Below are 16,721 nucleotides of genomic sequence, written 5' to 3'. Positions count from 1 at the left end.
TATGATTAGCTCACTGATAATGGAGAATGAGCAAGCTGTCATCTCCCACCCAAGCTGACCAGCAGCGTTTTCCATTTCAGTCCTGACCCATGAAACGACAACATTAGAAATTTGTCACCCCCACCCCCCCCCAAAGGCACCATACAATACAAACAACACAAATATTAGCTTCTTCCATTGGTGTTTCATGCTTACCGCCTTCATTTAACAGCTAAAATAAATCTGCCGTTTCAATGAGCTTTCCTCTTCACTTAAGATGCACCAATTTGCAGCGGCAACATGACAATTAATAAAAAAGTCTGATCCTGCACCCACCTACCCTGCGGTGTCGTCCGTTCACTTTGAAGCTCATTCTCGAACTTCTGTCCCCTACGTTGCCCTGTTACAGAGCTTTAGGTTTCAGATCGATACCTCGATGGTGCTTTACTCTTCAAAGATGTCTTCTGACCTATCAGGAAGGTGCCCTGGATAGGGCAGAGATTCTGACGACGGGAACCACGCAAGTCCTGGCCAGAAAAATTACATCTGGAGCGCAAGAATAACCCTCTGCTCTAGTGTCGAGTGAAGCGAAGCCAAAGCCTGGCCCCTGCTCATGAGGTGCCCACAGGACCAATCAGGACCAATGCCGCTGACAACAGCAACAGAATATGCAATAAATCATGCCTGACACTTGCTTACCAGGCTGTGGATCTCCACCACTGTGAAGCTCATGCTGAAAAGGCCACAGGAGACACCAGCACAAGCCCCACTTATTTTGTTGCCCTGTAACGGAAATCCAGTATCTTCCCACGCACCTCCGATGTCCCACACAGCGCTACCCTTCAAGGGCCACAGATATCCAAATGACTAAGACCGTGACGGAGACAGAGAACGGGTTATGGGTTGATGGAAAATCGCTTGCGCTGTGCTGACTCACCAAACCACCGCTTCCTGCCAGGGCGTTGCTTTAAGCAGCTCCACTGATGACTGGTCCGGTTTTCACGATCCCTACTTGCACCTGGGTGGCTTTCCCTCAGGGGGGTACTGAAGGTCGCAGTGTATTTCCACCGAGCCAGATCACGCCCTGCACCATTATTCCACTCTGGTTTTGTGCAGTTCCCCTAATGAAGAAAAAGTTTAAGACTATCTCTGTCGGGGGGGGGGGGGGGGGGGAGGAGGCAGGGGACGACATCAAATCTGAAATCAATGTCCAGTATGGGTGATGTCCAGTATGGGTGATGTCCAGTAGAAGTCCGTGCCACCTTTGAATGGGTCTACCATATCGATTCCCTCACACAACTCACCGGAGGACTGAACCTTGCGGCGAAGCTGAATCCTCCTCCATTCCTGTAAATCAAACACAGAAATCAGATGGAGCCGTAGTCTAATTACCGCATTATGTATCCGCCGATGGCAAACTTCTCCTCATCCTTTGAGCTTTTGGTTTCATCGTCCAGAGCTCTCCCTGAGACAGTGAGAGGCCGAGGGCGGCAGAAGCAGGAATATGCGAGTCGATAATAAGACGACAAGGAGGGACTGTGGGAAATATGCATTCTTCCAAACAAACACTTCCTGAGCTCGAGTTCCCAGGCCGTGCGATCTGAGAAAAGAGGAGCAGAGGCGGACGCAGCCCACACGCTGAGCTGACCCTGCCGCTCCCACAGGACAGCCTGGCAGCCGGAGTACAGGATATTGGGAGATGCTGTCGGCCGAGGCATTGTCCTCTTTAATAAGCTACCTTAACAGCAGATTGTCCTCAACTCCAACATTTAGATAACTTTTTAAAAGTTTCTACAGCTTTTTGCAGTTTGTACTGCTTGATTCTGAGCCCCGGGAATGCCGGGCATCAAGGTATGGAACTGTGCGAAAAAGGCAGGAAACGCCGTAAAGACATAAAACTTTTGTGAAACGTGTCACAAAAGACCGAAACAGCAGTGGTGTGCAGAATCGAACACTTGTCTTCGTATGTTAAATAAAATCCCGGTTCAGGGCTACCCGAGTCCAATGGGCTAAAGATGCCACACTGAGGGCGTAGAGACCAGGCATTTCGCCTTTCAGGCCTGCAATTTCAGCTGCCGTGTGCCGATGAAGCTGCTACGGTGTGAGATCAATACACAACACCGGGTGCGATCAGCCAGGCTTCCATTTTCACTTCAGCACTGTGGTTCCCACGACAAAAAAATAATCACCAAAGTAACACGAAGGGTGCACCGTTTAAGCTAAAAACACAAGGACTCCTGTTTGTCAGAAAGCTTTTCACAATACAGACATTTCCATCTGTTGTCAAAATAATGTCTCATATGATGAATCAATACCGTATTATGTCCACCCACTCACAGAGAAAGGTGATCGGTGCGATAACTGCAAAATGCATCACACATGTGACTTTTAAGAAGGCAATCTGTGATAAATGCAAGGCTCGGTTTTAGTGAGATTCCGGTAAATCACACTCTTCTAACATGTAAATAAATATCCACACGACACTTACAGATCTGAAGAATCGCCAAGGGAACCCAAGCTCCAGTGTGACAAGAAAACATTTTCACGTTATTTCACGTTGTTACGTGTCCTATATACAGCTTTCACATAGGTTATGCATCTTATGCGGCCAGCTATTATATTAAACGATTATATGAAAATTAAATAATTCCGCCTTCGAAAAATGTGTATCAATATGTTTAAACAGAAATATGTAAATATGGAGTTTTATTGTTTTCCGGTTTTTTTATTTTATTGTTATTCGGACATTTTAATTATTGCTTTTATACAATGGAGCAGTACAGTGGACTGAGCGATTAGTTGTCTGGTTATATTTGATTGTTCTTGCATATTGATACAAAACCAACCAAGTATGATTCAGGCCTATATGGGAAACTACACAAAAGCATCACATTTTGATTTAAAAGGTGCCCTGACATGGACCGCAGGTGGAATACCGCTGTGCACCAGCCCACCATCATGTGTACCGGTGCCGTTGCCGAACACAGTGCGTACAGGTGAAGGGGACTTAAAGAACCGGATGGCCGTTATAATCCTCCAATCAGAGCAGGAGATGGGAGCACATGATGCCGGGGTTAGGGGGCAAAAAGAGCCCTTCATTACAGAGTAAGACAGGGGGAGGGGTGAAGGTCACATGGACTAAGAAATAACACACTTTTTTGCAAATGAGAAAATGAACAATAAGAATCTAAACCAGCAGAAAACTAACATAACATAAATAATAACAGTAACACTTTACCTGAAGCTGCCATCTATAACATATTATAGATACCTTCATAATGCATTATAATGGTCAGTATATGAATTAATAAAGCATTACAGCATCTTCTATTGACAGTTATAAGGTGTATATTATAACTCGTCTATAATGAACTACAGAGACCTTCATAGTGCATTATAACGACTGGTATAAGAATTAAGGACGATTAGTACTGCATTACGAAGGTGCCTATAGTGCATTATAGATGATACCTTCATAAAGCATTAATAATGCAGAATTAACCTGGCTCTACTTAGAGCTGGGTGATATATCGATAAATTATCCTATTGTGATTGCGCACATTCATATTGTCATCAATTTGAATATTACATTGTGATACAGCCTAAAGACTTGTTTTCTTGCATATTCGCAGTAATAATGCAGTTTTTACATGAATTCCATCAAGGTTTCAGTCTGTTGCTGGCAATTTATCGTTCTAACTGTCACATGCTCCATAATTATCAGTAAAACAATTTGCTCATCCTAATCAGAAAAACTAAAAAATCACCTGTCATATTTACTGTCTTCTACGCATGAATTTTACAATACCGTGAAAATCTTATCGTGAAAAAGTACTATGATATAATTTTTGGGGTTATCGCTTAACTCTAGATATAATGTACACCTTTATAACTATTTATATCCGTGTTTATATTGCTTTATGACTGCAATATATGCATTATAATGTATTATTATGTGTTATGAACGTGTTCATAGATTTTTATAGACATGCATTCATAGAAAGTGTTACCATAATCTTCCTGAGAGGGATGGACAGGCAGAACTAATAAAGCCAGGAGTCCCCAGGTCCCAGAACATGCCTGCAAAGACAGACAGCCTGCCCTCCTTCCCGAAACGCTGTTGACTGAAGGCCCTAGGAACCAGTCAGGGACTCCTGTATTACAAAGACTGTGTTCTGGTTCCGGTCGGCGCCGTCTTCCTTAAGTAGCGGCAGGGTGGCCCGTTCCAGCTGCTGACAGGGCCACACTCAGCCTCTGCACTTGTTAAATTCAGCCATTGTTCGCTTAGCCACTTACCGCAGCTGGTTTTTCAGATGTACGTCAGCCACCAATCAAAAGGCAAGACTGCCCACCCCTCCCCCCCCACCACCACCAAGATGTCCAGGTCTGAATCTGGTTAGTGGAATTGCACATAAAAGATATCCACTGATTTCAGTGGCCAAAAACATTAAGTCAAACAAAAATGCAACCACAAACATGCCAGGGACTGAGTTGTAAGTCCAAGCAAGAACAACATGATGATTAACATTTTCCCGTTGACCAATATCCCTCCCAGCGAGTCGTTATGGGCCTAAGTACCGCATCCCCCATGCAGTCTGTCTATGATCTGAAGCACCCTGATGATTTCTGTACATAAGTTTAGAAACTGAAGACATTTAACCGCGGTCAGGTCCTTTACCGTCACGTTAGCTGCCCTTTCAAAAAACACACATACGGCTTTTGTTTGCCGTGCTTTCGGTTTCTGCTCTCTGGAGCTTGTAGTCAACAAGACGGGTCTCTTACGGTATGTGTGCTCTATATATACCTGCTATGTGAGAGAATCGCTTTGCGATGAGTAAGGCAGCCTGCCGTGACTCATTCCGATTTGAAACCGGCCCCTTTTTACGCATGGTGTTCCCTTCGATATCACTGTTTGACAAATATGATTTGACATTTAAGGGTCAGTTTAGGTGAACCTCTTATATTTGCTCGTAAGGAAAAAAAAGGGCCCATGAAGAGCGAGAAATGAATCGATATGTTCTGAGGCTGCGTTCGTGGAGCATAGCTACCCGCCACTGCGTCCTGCCTACTTCCACCAACAATTTGGATATTAAGCTATTACGTATTTATTAATTAACTAAGTCTTAGTTACATACTGACCTCATGTTCACAACATATGTTTTATCTCAAATATTTACTACAGATGCTCCTCTACTTACGAACTTTCAGACATACGAACGAAGAAAACTGCAAGTCCAAATTGTGTTCCTTGGGCTCCCGTTTCCTGTCCCAAACATCAATTTTTTTTTCTGCTCACCAATCCCGCCTAGTGCGACTTCTGGCCGCTACTCCCGCCGTGCAGCAGCGTTGTGTGCAAACTTCCAGCATCCTAGTTCTTTGTACTTGCGTAAACCCTTATATACCCTTATATGTTGAATAGTGACTTACGAACATTTCAAGTTACGAACGGCCATTCGGAACGTATCTCATTCATAAGTAGAAGAGCATTTGTATATCTGATAATATCTGTTAGTTCTGTAAACCTCTGTGAACTACTGAAGGACAAAGTAATGAATAACACAAATGAAATACTGATCTCATGTTTGTTCATCATTATTGACACATCTTTAATCTCAAATAACAGCTGTTCATGATTTGTACTTCAGTCATAACTGAGTCATTATTGGTAGTGCGATTAAATATTTCTGCCTGTCAAGTAAAGTGTTACCAAACTAATTGAGAAATGTCTTCTCCAGCCTTGATGGGTGTGAGCTGATCCTGAAGGCCTGGGGATTCCTGAACACCAACACCACACACACAGGCCATATGGTCATCCAGGGTCCCATGGGGGAGAAAGAAACAGAGGGAAAGACACTCCGGTCATGTGACCCTCTCCATGAAGATTCCATTCCCACGCTTCCGAGCAAGACTTTCCCATATCCGAGTGGCCTACTGGTCCCAGGACAGTCCCCAGTTCAGTTAATACGAGTCCTTTTCCCATGAAAGGGGTGGTGAGGAATTTTTTGTACAACCCACATGTTTACACTGGTGTGTGTAAAAAAACAGGAATATCAATGTAAATCCCCGCAATAACAGGAACAAGAGATTGAGCTGTGAGGTGCGTAGAGTGACTTTCAGGTGAAAAGACAAATACACTGAATATTCAGCCCAGGAACATACTGCAGTATTTAAGAGTCTCACACGGGGAAAAAAACAGAGAATGATGAAATCCGACGCTGGCCAGCCGTGTGTTATGGCGTGGGCCTGTGGATGCCAATCGGTGAGCTATGCGATATTTACATCCGAGGAATGGGAACAGGGGCCCCGATCGGACTGAATCAGAGAGAGTGAAGAGATTCTGACACGTGTGGAAATGTACCATCATCTGGAAGCAGTGCTCACCCGTGCATCTTAACATGCTTTTCGTACTTTCCTTTGACCTTAAATTTGAGAGTGCTAATTCCACAGAGTCCTAATTGAAGTGTTCTGGGTGAAAATCGTGACCTGCGTGGGGGGGGGGGGGGGGGGGTCTCCAGCACGCACACAGAAAATGTGTGAGGCCACCCTGAACAGCAAGCTGACACCTACGAGGTGGGCATTCAGACAGGTGCAGGCTGCATCCCCGAGGAGCCCCTGCCCGTCGGATCCCGTAAGGTCTGAACTGTTTTGCTCTATCCTAATTCCCCTTTTTACACCACAACAGAAGCCCGTCTCAACATGGGGCGGGATGGATCCGACCGGTCACATAATAGGAAGAGGGGACCTGAATAACCCCTCGTTGCAGCCACCGACTTCTGTGAGCAAGTCGAAACCAGCCGGAACATGCTGGAAGGACAGGCCCTGCATTATGAAGCTAGTTGTGGCCCCGCCTCCGTATCGCGTGGGTGGCCTCCATCAGCCAGTCCGGAGACAGATATGCGTCACCTCCGACCGCAGAGGACACATTCTGCATGGGATACATGTGTGAGATGGACATCTGGATGGGAAGTTGCCGAAATTCCTCTAAACATCTGGCTCAGATGTGGTCTTTCTGGACGCAACATTTTATTCACAAATTTCGTACCTAATATCCGGAGGTAAAATGTTGCCAGAAAGACCAGACATACGTACCTTATCCAGTTTATAATGTTGGAGTTTTACCCAGTTACACCATTCGTGTTAAGACCCGTCACCCAACAAATCCCCTCAAACCTCAACTTAGGAAAGTCAAGTTTTGGGTGTCCATGATTTGAAAAAAAAAAATCGCTGTGCTTTGGGTCAAAATAAAAGTTACAAGAGAAAATCCCTGCTGGCTCTCAAACCTAAAACCTTCCACAGGTCCCATTTCCTCCAAGCAGTTTCAAAGCTCCTCAGGAACCTGCCGGTTGTGCCTCCCAACCCCCCCCCCCCCCCAGGGCTAATGCCCAAACCCAGTCTTATGTGTGAAAGGTCCAAAGGCGTCACCGTTTATCTACAACCAGAGTGGCTGAATTCAGACCACGGACCACAAACTGTTGCCACCCCTTTTGACGTTTCCAAACAAACGTCAAACGATCCCACAAAACGCATGACAGATCAGAGCAGAAAAACTGATTTGGTGTTTGCTAAACAGCTGCTGCCATACATGCTAATATAGTGGCAAGGGTTATATCTAGAAACATCACTGAGATTGTGATCAGTACCGAATGCTGCTATCAGCAGGGAGCCTAGAGCCCAGCCAGGCCGCTCTGCTGTTCTTCTGTAAACCCACCTCAGGCTTCCAGCACCAGCACGCTGCACTGCTCAAGCTGATGTCACCAGCCTATAAAATGACTCTTTCTGCGATGATGTGACTGTTTATATGTCTGGAAGGAAACACGCCGAGAGTGAGACAGAAAAGCAGTCTTGGTCATTATGGAACAAGGCTCTTTGTCGTGCTCATGCCGGATGCGACCATGTCAGCATCGAGGTAAACGCGGCCCTGGGAGACGACCGTCTCTGCCCGCCTCACCCAGACAGCTTGCAGGTGTCACGTGGCTTGGCGAACGTCACGGTCCTCGCTCACAATCGGGCCAACATCAGGTCTACAGGTGCAGCAGGGGTGAGGGGGGGGAGGGAACTGAGAGATTATCGAGATAAGGTGTCCTGCAGATTTTGATTTACGCCCGTGAGAACAGACAGGGCTGAGGAGGTCTCCGCTTCTAGGAAGTCTGCCCGCCCATGGTGTATTGATGTGTGACGTGCACCCACCCATAATGCAATGGGCTAGACGAGCTTGTCTACAGTATATCTGTAAGAGCTCCCTATTCTCCGGACATTTGATGCATCTGCCAAGCGTGACTAAGTTTAATCTTTGATTTTAGCTTTTAGTGGGAATATCTACTCAACACGGTGGACTAACTGCCACACGCTGACTCACACACTCGCGCACACACACCCGGCGCTCACTTTGCATCCAAGTCAGTGGCTTGTGACAGGGCAGATCTCGACGCCGCCATTAATGCAGCAGCTGGCCCCCCAGCCCCACACGTCCCCCCAGCACCGCTGATCTCGCGTGTGAATTCAATCCCAGACACTTTCTCACTGCTTGCCGTTACCACCTGAACCCTGTCAATTTAGGTGGGGGGGGTGACATAAGACAGCCGATCAATATCTTGCAATTTCATACCCTCTCTAGGGAGGCCCAGGGTCCGAGGTGGAGACTCTGTCAGCCTTGTCCAAGAAACAAAATGAAGGCATGAGAACGTTCAACATCTTTGTGGGGTGGTGTGTGAAGGGGAGGGGCTTCATTAGGGAATCAATATTCCAGGCTATTCATATGCACAAGTCATTCATCAGTAAGTGAGGAAAACAAGGACCTCCTGAAGGTTTAATGGCTGCTCCCTGAGGAGTAGGAGCCTCCTAACATTCAGTTTTATCTCAAACCCTTAAGAAACCGTAAGGATTCATATCCAAGACCCTTCAGGACAAGAGTATGCAAGCCCAGCAGAATACCTGCGGAAGTACTCAGTCCTCACATATTGTGGGACGATGGCCTGGGAGGTACTAACACCAGCGCTGAATCCACAAGATGTTGCATCCGCATCCTCAGCCAAGCATCCCCTCTGCCTACTGGGCGATGAGTCATTAAGCGGCCCTGTTCAACCAGTGACATCATCAAAACTATGAGCCTGAAGGTCGCCCCCCAAAGCATGTGGGAGTCCAGTCCACATCCTGTTTGCCGCAGACATGCGTTTATGCCTTGTAGTCACGGCAACACCCTTCCAAAGAATTCCGGAGCTGGGGCCTCTTTGCTGTACACATCAGGGTCTAGATGTGAAGAACGTCTCTCACAAAGGGAGGGTCTGACCGTTTCCCGTGCTGAGGAATTCCCGAGTGATTTCCTGTAGCCAGCCCCCGCGTGTGTTCATGGCTGCAACAAAGACTGATGTTAAGGGTCACAGAAGATTCATCTAGAAGGGTTAAACTCTGAAGTTAAGCTCCTAACTTCATGTTCATCCTCTGGTATCCCTAGCAGAGTGTGAAGGAGGAGACATTAAGGGCATTTTCATGTGTGTCCTGTAGGTGGCATGTCCTCCCTAAATTATGCATCCTTTCTAAAGCTGGAAGTTCATTGTACCCATGACTTGAATCTGAAGTCCAGGCCAGTAAGTCCTGGAGAGCACAACACGGATGAGTTCTTACAGTCTGCACTGAAGATAGATGAACACAAGGTGGCTGCACGGCCCTGGGGATGCGGGACACCTCGGGGAGGATCGACCGCAAACATTGCCGCGATGAGAGGCCCCCGATGGGTCCTGTAAGCCCACACGTCTCAGACTTGGAGCAGCCATCTACTAGGCTGGTTCAGACCACAAGACAGCACTCTGTCGTCTGAACCGCCGGCAGCCATGGCTGAGCACCTGGGCGCCGATCTGGGAGGAAGTCAGGTGGTTCTGTGCGGCTGTGAACATCACCTGGGCATCGTGCCAGTCCGAGCACCTGGCATAATGACGCCATGCGTGCCCTCACCCAAATTTCACACTCCAACACGCACACACACCCTACAGATATAATCCTGTCTGTTTCAAAAACAGCAAACATCTGACATTTTGCTCAGTTTGAGAGAGTCTGTAAAGGATTATTGTTTTAATACCCCTCTAGACAAATCTCAACGGATGGGTTTTGGGATTTGTCAGAAGCAATTTACACAGCTTGACGCCACCAATGGTGAGCTGGAGGGCAGGCAGGGAATAAACCATGACAAAACATACACAGGGTATAATACCTGTTAAAACCAAGACCAATAACAAGCCCTGACATAACCAAGACTGGGAGCAGATCTAAACATAACCAAGACTGGGTAGAAACCTAAATATAACAGACATCAGGTACAGACCCTAATATAACAAAGACCAGGAGCAGACCCTAACATAACCAAAACCGGGTACAGACCTAAGCATAACCAAAACCGGGTACAGACCTAAGCATAACCAAAACCGGATACAGACCTAAACATAACCAAGACCTGGTACAGACCCTATCATAACCAAGACCGGGTACAGACCTGTAACACTGAGCACAGACTGTCTCCTGAGACTCGCTGTGACTGACTGTGTGAACATGGTCTGTGAGGAATGGTGGCTGACTGAAACTATTAGTGAGGCCACATTCTTCCATATAGGCCCAGGAGGCAACTCGGTATCCACCTGAACATTACAGCATCACAGCATTTCTACTTTACCTCTGAAACCAGTTAACAAAAACGGACCCCAGTCCAGCTGGCTCCCATTTACGAGACATTAACCAGCGATGGCAGTGGTGAGTCCTGAAGACTCGACTGTTCACTCTCCCAACTGCCGAAACACTCAAGTTCATTTGTTGATTAAAGTGTGGAATATTTTAATATGGGAGTGTTTTTATACGACGACTGCATTTGGATTGGTGCTCCCTTTAAATGTGTAGTTGTGAAGGGATTACCTCGAGCTTAAATAAAAAAGATGCAGCATTTTACACTAATAAATATGAAGACTTATTCTTACGGTCAACTACTTTATAGATACATGTCCTGTGGACGACTTCTCATTACTAATTTTATAATATAATTTATATTACAAGCATGAAACTGTCGCACTGCTCTTTGTTCACATGTAACGGCCAGATGTTGCATTATACCAGATGTCACTGATTTCTTAGCGGCCGTAGCTAAAACAGCAATAAATGTAACACACTTGTAAACCCCTTAGAGACGCCGATTCGGTAATAAAAACACATGCGGGGAAGTACCTCCGCCTAGTGGAGCATTAAGGAATCACGCATCATCCAAGAGGGCTTATCAAAGGCAGGGTCATCGTGAGCTTAGAGCCCATCCCAATGAGGCAGCACGCCTCCTGCACGGGATGCCAGTCCGTCACAGAGCACACACACTGCTGTAGACTGCTCGAGAAACCCCGTAATAGGGGGAGGAAGCCCACACCAAACATGGAGAACACACAAATGGCACAAGATTAAATGCGATATACTTGAACGTGCGTAACGTGCGAATCTGTATCATCAAATCAATATTAACACGTTAGTTTCACGTTAGTCCGTAAGTTGATATATGGGTTAGTATTTTGTAGCACGTCAGAGTCTTGGGAACCGCTAAATGTTACAGTTCTAGCAAAGTGCGTTTTGTCTAAATCTAAAATGGTAAATTTAACCGTGCCAAAGGGATTTTGGTGCGTACACTAAATTTGGGAATGATGGCCCGGGGCTGGAAAATATGTCAGCAATGATGCAACTAAAACAGGACACTTACCTCTTTATTACCGACTCCTGTGGATTATCGAACAAGTAAACCTGCAAGTTTACCCATGTGTATTTTATTGTATTTTAAGGCAATGTCCGTTTTCTATTTATCGCGACAAAACATGTTTCAGAGGTAAGCCTACCTTTTGCGGAATAGTTCAAGGCCAGTCAATGCAAAAGGGGAAAATGTGCATTTTCTTTATTCAACCAGCAGAGGGAAGCACGTGCACGTCATAACCGTATATATATATATCTTGTTCGCTCAGAAGAGATCAGGAGAACATTGGGATGGCCATAATGTCACTGTAGCAGTTGTGTCACATTTTAGCAACATTGTAATATTGCAAAAGTGAGTTTTGTATAACTTGCTACACTAATACGACTTGTTCAGACAAAGTGTGGAATTCATTTGATCATTACGCGTATTCACGCAGCCGCATCAGAAAGAACCGTTTCTCATAAGGATCCCCGTTTGGTGTATCATGAGCTCGGAGCTTTCAAAAAACGGATACACTCTTTCATGAAACGAACTTGGGGCGTATTTCGAGGACATACAGACCATATTTCTATGCCGCCCATATGCATACGGTGATTTGTCCCCACTGCCACTGGAACTGCCAAAATGACAGGCTTCATAGGCTTCATGGGCTCCTAGCTCGCGCTTTTTCGCTCCGAGCGCGCGTTTCCGTTTTGAAAAGGGAACCATCACATACACTTTCATTCACACTTTACAGTGAGCCTGCAACGAAGCACAAATCACACTTTCACCAAAAGTATCCAAGATACATGCGGGAATGTTGTCCTCTGAAGCAGGACATGCATGTTAATGCGTAGCTCACATGCTCCACAAATGAAATGCAGCGGTGTTCTTTGGCATAAGCTGCATATCCGCGTTTGTCAAGCTATGCATGACTGGCCCTACCATGACAGGCGCTTATAGTAATAATAATCATCTGCTTATATACACAAACGTGGGGGTAGGAAGGTGTGTATACTGTAAACACGCACCAAGCGTTTTGTTTTTAATTTAGATCCACAATCGTTAACAAGACTGTAGACCATTGAAACAATTTATATCTACAAAATGCATGCGTCTTACTTGACTGAAAGAGAATTTAAAGTGTATACAATGGCGCGAACGTGTGCAGGACGCCAAAGCCTTTGAACCCTAAAGAACGAAATCGAACAGTTCCTACTGTAATTATTATAATGTAACGCGCACACGAACTGTGTGTAGGCGTATACGTCTCCGAAAGAGTGCAGCAGTCTGTAAAACAAAATCAACTGCCACCAATTTTAACTGTCTCAATGGCCTCGTCTTCAAAAATACTGTTTTCTCGATATATGACCTCCGTACCACCACTTCCTCTTCTCTGATGCAGCGATTGCCGGATTTACTGGAAGCGCACCGTGCAGCAATTTCAAGCTGCACACCGCCATCCTATTCATTTACAGAACAGCGGTCGCATTCACATTTGTCATACTGCCACTAGAAAAAAAAGATTTCTCGTTTCGTCACGAGTGGCGCCTTCACTTGATATTTGCTGCAATATCCAGTCTCGTCTCAAAAACGTCCCCAAAGTGCGAGATGCAGCCAAAATGAACCAATATGCAATGAGTTTATCTCGCACTGATCGTTCTATCAAGTCCCGTTTCGGCAGACATCATCATCATCATCATCACACACATACAGACACACACACTTTCCGTGTTCCTCTGACACTTAATGACATAGACGTTTGAGCCCAATTTTACTAAACGGTCGTCGTTCCCGCCTAACCTAGGGGTCTCTGCCATATAGTTCAATTTTCAGTGGCGCCTGATTTAATCCACTTCTGAACTGCAATTTATAGGCTAGAAAATACAAATTCATTAATCCATCCATCACTTAAAAAAATAAACTCGTGAAGCTAATGTTGTCATGATGTAGTAAGAAGTAGAATTAAGTAATAAAACGAACACTTAATGAGTTTATCGCAGAATGTCTGTGCATGCATGAAGCTCCAGGCAAAAAGGTCGGTGTGACCGCCCAGAGATAAGGCGCACGGCCATTCTCCGTATTTACATACACCCACACTTACACTTCCTTTAAAATTCAGCACTGGAGTGAATAACTCGTTTCCCCACTGAAATACTTTTACATCCTCAAACCATTTCTTTGGTTCTGCATAACTGTAGCTGCAGGTCGTAATTCGGAATAATTGTCCTTCCCTGTTTTATGTATGTATATTACACACACTGTCTGAAAATTATAGTTTCCCTGTTTTAAAACACGCATTTCTTCTACATGTAGCCTTGGAAACGTCTGCAATTGAAGTCCTAGGCTTAAGAATTGCACAAACGGAAAACACCTTTCTATTCAAAAAATGAATCGCACCCTCGCTCTTTCTGCTAGATAAAAACCACATGAATGAACGCGGCAGTGGGAAATCCCAGAACTGTAATACTGAAATACTGAGAAAACAGGTTGATTGTGTCAGTAAAAAACAGCGGTCCCGCGTTTAGACATTGTAATGAAGTCGAAAAGCTCTGGTCCTACCTGTCTACATTTGCCCGACAAACAATGACTTTGGCCACAAGCTGCACTAGAAAGCCTGCATGTTCATTATAAAGGCGAGTATAAGTATATGCAATATTCATTCCACCCTCCCCCTAACAGAAATAAACGATTGCACCAAGATTCAACTTTTAAAGGGTTAACTTATTTGATTTCCACGTGGCAATGTGAGGAACGAAGGCAAACTCAATTCTGATATGTGACCCTAATACATAAAAGGAGGCAAAAGGAAGCGAACTGCCGCCCCCAGATCCATAGGCACGCGCCCTCAGCCGTAGGCAACTCCGCTGTATTAAATACGTCGGACAGTCCCTCCCTACAAAAAAAAAAAAAAAAATGAAGAAGCGGAAACTTTTTTGACTGGATATTTCTGTTTGGAGAAATGAAAGGAGAAGGGGAGACAGATCTCGTCAATGAAATGCAGTACATCGCTGACAGGCCGCCACGTTTCTCCCCAGATACAGTTTAACAGGTGCCGCATTTAGCAGCTTAACACACCCACCTCCCGGCCGGCGACGCAACGCGCCAAAGTGAAACTACATGACTCTGCACTCTAACCATACGTTTGAGCTGTCTAATTTGAAATACAGAAGGGGGGGGTTTACAGGAAGCCTAACTTACTATCTCTAGCCTCTACCGACAGACTTCCTCTCTCTGGTCGATAATGTTCAGTGCTCCGCTGCATATGCGACCTTTTCCCTTTTAAAACGTGCACACGGGTCTGGCTAGAATTTTAAAAAACCTTTTGGAAAAGCCTTCGAGACCGAGCATCACGGTTAAACAGCCAGCTTTCAATTTAATGAACGAGAAACCCACGAAATAAAGTCGGTGTGTGTGAGCTGGCCGAACTTACTATAAGCGGTCCGCCGGAGCCGCAGCGCGCACAGTGAGACTGGCGCCCGCGGCCGCGGCTTCACGTCACATCGCTCGCGCAGCGGGGCTGCTCACTTTCTCGTTACTTACCGTCGCTTCTCCCCTCCGGAGCTGCAAACTTGAACGTCCGAGACCGGAGACGCAGGACACTTTTTAACTATGAGATATATGCGTGACTGTCTAGCAGATGTACTTCCACCGATGGCAGTAATGATATAATGACCCTCGCTGTCAGGCTGGCTTGTCCTCTCGCTATTCACCCAGTAGGCTGGATTTCGTAGTGCTACTGCCATTCAAAGTAAGTCAGCGGTTGAACCGTGGCTTTCCCCTTCTGCTCGGTCACACCCACCCCGTACACTGACATCTAACAGCAACGGCTTTTGTACTGCTGCAAAAAAAGTTTCACTCGAGAAAAAAAGCGCAGCACGTTCGCCCTTTCCCTTTTATAAGACCTGCAAAGTATGTTCATGTTCATTCAGACTGAAATAAACAGAAACGGGTGTAGAAGTGCGCGTCTCATGCACAGACATCATCTAAGACCTAATGCGGTTTCAACGAAAAAAAATGTGCCAGAATTCGTCATTATGTGGGCTAATTGAAAATTTTCCGCAATATTTTACTGTCCATAAATAAAATATAATCCCAAAAACGAATACACACGGATTAAACTGATGCATCGTATTGGCGGAAGATGGGAACTTATTAATAGACATAGCAAACTTGGTTGCATGGTGCTGCCAGGAAACTGTGAAGCTCGCGCTGTTGCATGCGCTCGCGGCTCTCCCCATCCACCATGGAAAAAGCGTGTATTCAGCCCCCAGTCTTTCCTGCCTGCGGCATCCCACGTGCAATGCCATATTTAGGAGCTCCGGTCACATTTTAACATTTATTTTCTGCCTGTTCTGGATGTCCAGCCTAACAGACGGTTAGTTTTTTCACAGGACTGTACAGGGAACAAACCTCTATTATACTGCCGCAAAGCAAAATACGGCCAGACAAATCATACAGATCTTGCTTACCGGATCTTCTCATGAAATGTTCTATAATGTCACTGCAGTGACCTGCACCGGTTTAGCTCGTATAAACAATTTAGATAATTCACAATAGCTAAACTGACTTATATGTGATAAACGTGTGAGTGTTGATTTGCTGTAAATTATAGCATTGTGATATTCTCTATGTGACTGATGTATATTGGAAAACTAAATGTGGTTTGGCCTTGACGTTTGTGCACTGAATGATTGCTAAGGTAGAGATCTGGCCGTTGCTGTGCCCCAGAGCACACAGGACGGCACAGCCACTTGTGATCCCCTCTCCAGGCGATCTCTACAGAGCACCGCTTTATGGAACGGCTCACGTCCACATGACTTCAGGCCACTAGCCACACTTCTGCTCTGTGATCACAAGCTCAGATAATGAAATAATTCCTGCAGCCTGCATCCACCGCAGAGCACTTACCCTGGAATGTGTTTACTCAGAGAGAGGAATTTGCTGTGTCCTGGCTGCTTAAACAGGCCCAACACAGCTGTAGTCGAGCTTCTCTCACAGATTCAAAACACCCCTCCCCAGAAACACGGGTTATTAATACGCTGCTTATAGCGCCATG

The 16,721-nt window shown here is 45.6% G+C and overlaps 1 long non-coding RNA gene across 2 annotated transcripts in view; it reads right to left on the bottom strand.

Moving 5' to 3' along the window:
• Positions 1-15,797, bottom strand: part of LOC125738336 (uncharacterized) — a 40,177-nt gene extending 24,380 nt beyond the window's left edge. Inside the window, exons 1-3 of one of the 2 annotated variants that reach the window (XR_007396799.1) lie at positions 15,206-15,797; positions 1,284-1,326; positions 917-1,100 (exon numbers count right to left, since the gene is read on the bottom strand). This is a non-coding gene — a long non-coding RNA (uncharacterized LOC125738336). Of the gene's footprint in view, positions 1-916; positions 1,101-1,283; positions 1,893-15,205 lie in introns of those variants that run through there. The other variant, XR_007396798.1, reaches the window with a different exon arrangement.
• Between the last annotated feature and the right edge of the window lie 924 nt (positions 15,798-16,721).

Source organism: Brienomyrus brachyistius, chromosome 3 (genome assembly GCF_023856365.1).
Source record: "Brienomyrus brachyistius isolate T26 chromosome 3, BBRACH_0.4, whole genome shotgun sequence".
NCBI classification, from domain to species: domain Eukaryota; kingdom Metazoa; phylum Chordata; class Actinopteri; order Osteoglossiformes; family Mormyridae; genus Brienomyrus; species Brienomyrus brachyistius.
The sequence above is the reverse complement of the archived record's forward strand: the minus strand, read 5'-3'. Positions and strand labels throughout refer to the sequence as shown.